Genomic DNA, 6,000 nt, shown 5'->3' on the forward strand with positions numbered 1-6,000 from the left:
TAATTGGAGCTGTTAGAGGCCAGCAGCAGTAGACGAATGAAGCACAAGTGAACTTGGCATGACTGAAAGAATGTGACATATTGCGTAAGACCACGTGTCCCGAAAAAACTCTGCCCAGATAAATGAAGGTAAGAACAAGCTAGTTAATTGTTAAATACAATGGTGCTTTTCAGTAATGTAGTGGGCAGACATGCTACTGTACTGTGTTAATGGAAGAACAGCAGTCTCACATTGGCAGCGAGGCCGCTGTTCCAAACCACTGCATCTGTCCTCTTCCAGTGTGGTTACCATACACCTATGCTGGTTTTGGACAACACAAACTTTGGAATAGGAAAAGCATAATTCTCTCCACCCTCTCTCTCTCACTTACTCACTGTGTCGCTCTCTTTCTCATGCACTTATACCCCACACATACCAATTTGCCCAGATGAAAAATGTCAAGGGCGGACCACCTTGCTCTTCCATGCCTGGTCAGAGGAAAATCTTCCCGTCTTCATCAATGAGACGCAGTGTGCAGCGTGCTCTGTCCCGCTCACATATCTCAGCCATTAGACAGGCATGTGTTGGGCCGGCTCCAGGGCAGTGCCTTCTGCTCCGCTCACTGAAGTCCCATTCAAGGTAATCTACACCAACCCAACCAATTTCACAGGTGCAAAAATGTGTAACAAGGAGAACTTGAAACATTATTGCGCCGTTCAAATGATCTTTGGGTGAATTAAGCAGCGCGGAAAGGTTTATTTTACAAGCACCAAAAGCTGTTGTGTCGAGTATAAAAAATGCAATAAAGTACATCAGGGGTTCTTAAACTTTTTGACATCAGGCTCATTTAAATATACTTCTACATCTGTCATATAGGCACCTACAGGAACTAGTTTTTAACAAAGAAGCCAAATAGAAACAAAAAAAAACGGCATTCATAACATTTGTTATATTACCATCCAAATAATATTTTGTTACATGATTCAAAATCTCATTTTTTTTTGTCATTCTGGTCCTGTAGAATGTCATGAAATGTTTCACCATATAGAGAAGACAAAGAAAAGAAAGCACTGTTGCAACGGTCATTACATTTTTTGAAAGTGATATCGATGGGTGAGCAGAATAACAGATGTTTGATATTTATAAAAACCTTTTAATCAAATAATGAATAAAGTTTAATTGCCATAGTTTTGCTTATTTTAATGACCAAAAGGTTTCAATAGCCATCACCAAATTATCTTAAAAATAACAATTATTGCTAGTTTAAGTTAGCATTTCGGCAACAACAACAATGCCTGAAATGTAAGTATGAACATAATGTGTATGCTCATTGTGTTGAGCCTATACAGTAAATGATCACCTGCATCTTCAGCTCCATGCTTGTTGTTTAGCTGTCCAACCCATAACTTTACTGTTTTGGTTTATTTCAGTACGTTTTATGTCATCTTGATTTTGAGGATGCCCTCCATGTGGCTGATTTGTTTACCAAAAAAAACTAACATTCTTGACATGTTTGCATTCAAACGTTTGTTTATTAATTCTTTTGTGTATGTCGGTAGAAAGGATTTTATACCGTATTGTGACCTGTGACTCATACTGCCCTCTGTCAGGGTATGATTGCCTTTTTTGTGGTCACACACAGATACTCATACAGACAGACACACTAACATTTTCCTTTCCTCTACTCATTTTGATCTACCTAAGTCAGGAAGACAAAGAATAACCACCTAAAATGATAATGAAAACAATTAAGCTTGGCAAGACTGTCTGTGTTTGTTGCCTACATGAAAACATTCCTATGTGCATGTACTATATGTGTGTTGATTTAACATAACCCCACCCTGTATGATAATCTGTCCCTCAGCCTACAGTCATGACAGTCACCATGATGTGTCCATACAGAGTGCGTATCTGTAGAGATAGAGCTGCCGGCTCTAATGCTTGTGAGAGCAGAAGTCGTGGTTGTAAACAGACCTTCCTCAGCGAGGTGAGAAAACAACCTGAGCAGCTGTGGCTTTTCTACAGTAGAAACAGACTCTCTTAAGCGCCAAAGATCATACAAAATAAGATGGTTTTGGATGGAATTACAATGTAGCTTTTATTGTGGCACTGTTGGCATATCCCAGATAAATGTTTAAGAATTTCTCTCTCTCTCTCTCTATGCCGTGTCATTTTAGATTAGCAGGCTAAAGGCTCTGCTTACTGTAATTAATCTAAATCCATCCAGATGGGGAATGGTTTCAGTTTCATCTACAAGGAAGAGCTATTAGACGCTGGTTCCTTTGGGTCCTTTTTCCTCATTCTCTCTTTCTTTTTAGTGACAGTACAAGTGTTCTTCTCGTGACAGCAGATTTAAGGACAGGCTTTGAGTCACAAGACAGCTGCTCTCCTCCCTCCATTAATTCAGGTCCAGTCCGGATGCTGACAGATACTCTCTCTGTCCTTTTCTTTCTGAAGCGCTCTCTCGATCTCGTTCTTCACCTCCATCCCTAACCCCATCCTTCTGTGATTGTCTCTGTCTCCGCGTTTGCTTCCTGGGGCACTGTTCTGATTATTGTTGCAGTCTGGTTACACTTTGTGCCATTTGACAGTTATAATTTCCAGAGAACAAACTCCTCCCTTCCTGTACCAGACTGCTGTCATGCTGTATGTATGACTTTTTATAGCACTAATTGTTTCCTTTGGATATGGTATATTATACATTAGCCATGGTACTGTGGAGCTATGAACATACAATAAGCACTTTGTCCTGTCTTTCATATGTTCAGAACCAAATAAACCCATTAATAAATCAAGGCTAACAGTTCTCTACCTTAAAATGAACCAGAAATACATTTTGTATATGGATTAAGTTCTTTTTCTTGCTTGTTTCACAGTCGCACAAACCCCAAAAGACAATTTGATTCTGACAACTGTCTGGAAAACATAATCGCTTAAATCAATCCTCTATTATAAAAGCTCAGTCTTTCACTTTAAAGTGGAGTCTTGGCAGCAAGTGAACGCCTGCGCAGCTACCAAACCACACTCAATAACCTCTTTTCATATTTTGCAAGATCCCAGACAAATGTATTAAAGTCTCTGTATGTATCCGTGCTTCCACATGAAACGCTTGTTGGCTCCAACAGTCAAACCATCCCACTGTTTATATACATAATCCTGCTCCTCTTGTCCATAAAATGCAAACCATCTTTTCTGACATGTGGACCCTTGACACTCTGCTGCCAAAACATTATAACACAAATCTGTCTCCTCCTCACTGTAGTTCCCTTCCGTTTTACTCTCACTGTGGTCTCACCTCTCTCTCCCTGACTTCACTCCCCTGAACATGTCAAAAAGATTTCTGTTGATGCCTGATGAGTGCCCTAGTTTCTCTATTTCACTGTTTAAGGTGATGGAACATTTGGAGGACAGTTCATGTTCCCTGGAGTCAGAGAACAGGAGAAGGTGTAATTTCCTGAGTCTAAGGTGGTCTCTAAAAATATTCTCATATTTCTCTTACAGTTTGGAAAATGACTGGTTGATTATTAAACATACCTGGGCAAAGAAACTCTGTGATCTGGTCTGGGGCCACTCTGTGTAGCTCGACAAGAAGACCAGAGCACTAAGACGGCCAAGTTTATGGATCTTCATAATGGAGTCAACCCAGAAAGAAAGAGAGGAATAAAGCATACATACATGTCTAGGGTGATCCAGGAATCACAAGGAGTAGGGAATGACAGAAGAAGACATGACATGGTATAACTAGATGTAGAAAGGCTGTGTGGAATTGATGATCATATGTGCAGCTCTACACACACACTCTGCTGTAATTAACAACATTTCTGGGTTTTGGCCCTTCCCTGTCTGACCCGGGGCAGAGCTCAGCACAGGGCAGGAAGGCTGTCTGAGTGTGGAGAGCACAAAGCACTTCAAAGGGACAGAAGACTGGCAAAGACAGCAAGATGACTGGGGAGATAGAGAGAGAGAGAGAGAGAGAGAGAGAGAGAGAGAGAGAGAGAGAGAGAGAGAGAGAGAGAGAGAGAGAGAGAGAGAGAGAGAGAGAGAGAGAGAGAGAGAGGAAGAATATCTCTCTAAATTGCACTCCAGAGAAAGAAAGGAGAGACAGGCAGAAACTGAATGCACTTCATGCTGAAGCTCTTATCGGGTTTCTTTACATTTCTTTAGAGAATTGATATTCATTTGATATTGGGAAGCTTTCTGGTAAATTATTCTTGCAGGTGTAGATGTTTTTTATGATAAGTAAACACTGAAATGAATGTTAATGTAAACGCATGTCTGTCCTTCTGTCTGCCTCTGTCTCTCTCGCTTCAGCTCCTCTGATTAAGCTCAAATAAAGCAGCCAGCAGTTCTGGGAAGCAGTGGGCAGTGCTCTGCTCTGTGTGGCTGCAGCCAAGTATCTGTGATAAAACAAACCCGCTTAGTGTGAGTCATGTGTGCATTATTGTGTGTCTGTACGCGCTGATTCATTAATTTCTTTGTGCTCATGAGTTTGTGAACAAACTAATTCATTTCTTTTTTTGGCCTCACATTCACTTGTGCACTATTTCATTCAAAGCCTGCACGCCGCCGGAAACTGCTGTTATTTTGCGGGTCATCTTTGGTTCATTGTCTCCTCGAATGGTTTCCTTGCGTCTCTCCATGTATGTTTAGTAGAAGAAACTTAGATGCAAGGAAAAGATGCAAGTGAGGGAAATAGGGATGCATTTTAGGAGCCTTGAGCTGTTTTGTTCTCCATCACTTTCCCTGACTGATTTGATAAGAAGTCCCTCAGGGCGGACTAGTGTCTCTATGCTTGTGTTCAACAGAACAAAGGTCATCCCAGGTTTAACAACATTAATGCGCTGACCTGTCAAACAAAGTGTTCAGTATCCTTGGCTGACATGCTCTGCTGAAGCGCTGTTTCCCTCTAATTTTTCAAAATGTATGTTTTGATTTATCATTAAAACATTAATTGTAGCACTGGAACAGAAGATGGTGTTTTATTAAAAACAGACAACAAAAATCCAGTTGGATATATTCAGTTTCTTCTGCATTTTTGCCCAGATGATAGAATAATATGAGCCCTTTTGTTCTTTCCGTTATTTGTCTCAAGTTCTGCTCTTTTTTTGTGTTGCTCATTTCCCAAACGCTGATGCATGGAAAAATAATTACAGATATTGTGTATCAGATAATCAATCACTGATTGAGTTTCTCTTTATCTGAAGATTTTGTTAAACAAACACTCAAACCGACTCTAAATATTATTGTTGCTCAAAGGAAATGGGATAAACTTTAGCATTTATTGTTTCCTCTTGTCCTCCTTTTCCAATGTTTGTCCTTTTTAATTACATTTAAGTGTGGGCCCACTAGAGGGGGCAGTGGACACAGTTGATCTTTGGCCTCTGGCTGACCTGTCCTTGTTGGAGGACCTAAAGTGGATCTAAAGTGCGACTCTTTTGTACAATGAAAGATTCCCTAGATACCTCCTAAATAGTTGAAGGGACTTACTTTAACCTTCCAGAATTTTATTATCATGCCTGGTGCTTTATATTTACGAGGAAGTGAGTGCTGCCGATGTACTGTAGAGTTGGATGACAGGCTTTTTTATCTGCCGTCGGGACTCTTGCCATCTGCTCTGCCATCTGAAGGCAGGAAACTGGCTGGCTTCATCTTACCTTCTACTATAGACTCCACCAGCCTGTTCAGTTCTTCAGCCACAGCAAGAAATAAGCTTCCCAGCAGCCTGAAATTCTGCTCTCACTGTGGGCTACAACAAGGCACACTTGGCTTACATCCCGAACCCTCATGTTCATTTATGATTACAGTCATTTTCATATGGTCAGAGTGAGAGCTGTGTCACACGTCTGATTTAATGTAGAAGACGTGCATTAGTCCTTTTCTCTGGAACCTGATTACCTGCAATTATGAGGCTCATTTAGTGAAAGGAACATTACCATGACAGTAATAGAAAATGTCTTCTGATCTGCCAGCTGTACACCTGGTGTTTCTTGTTGTATGCGCTCAGTCCTCAATCGGAAAGAA

This window comes from Cebidichthys violaceus, unplaced genomic scaffold, assembly GCF_023349555.1.
Source record: "Cebidichthys violaceus isolate CVI_PGR_0920_01 unplaced genomic scaffold, fCebVio1.0.p SCAF_10, whole genome shotgun sequence".
NCBI lineage: Eukaryota > Metazoa > Chordata > Actinopteri > Perciformes > Stichaeidae > Cebidichthys > Cebidichthys violaceus.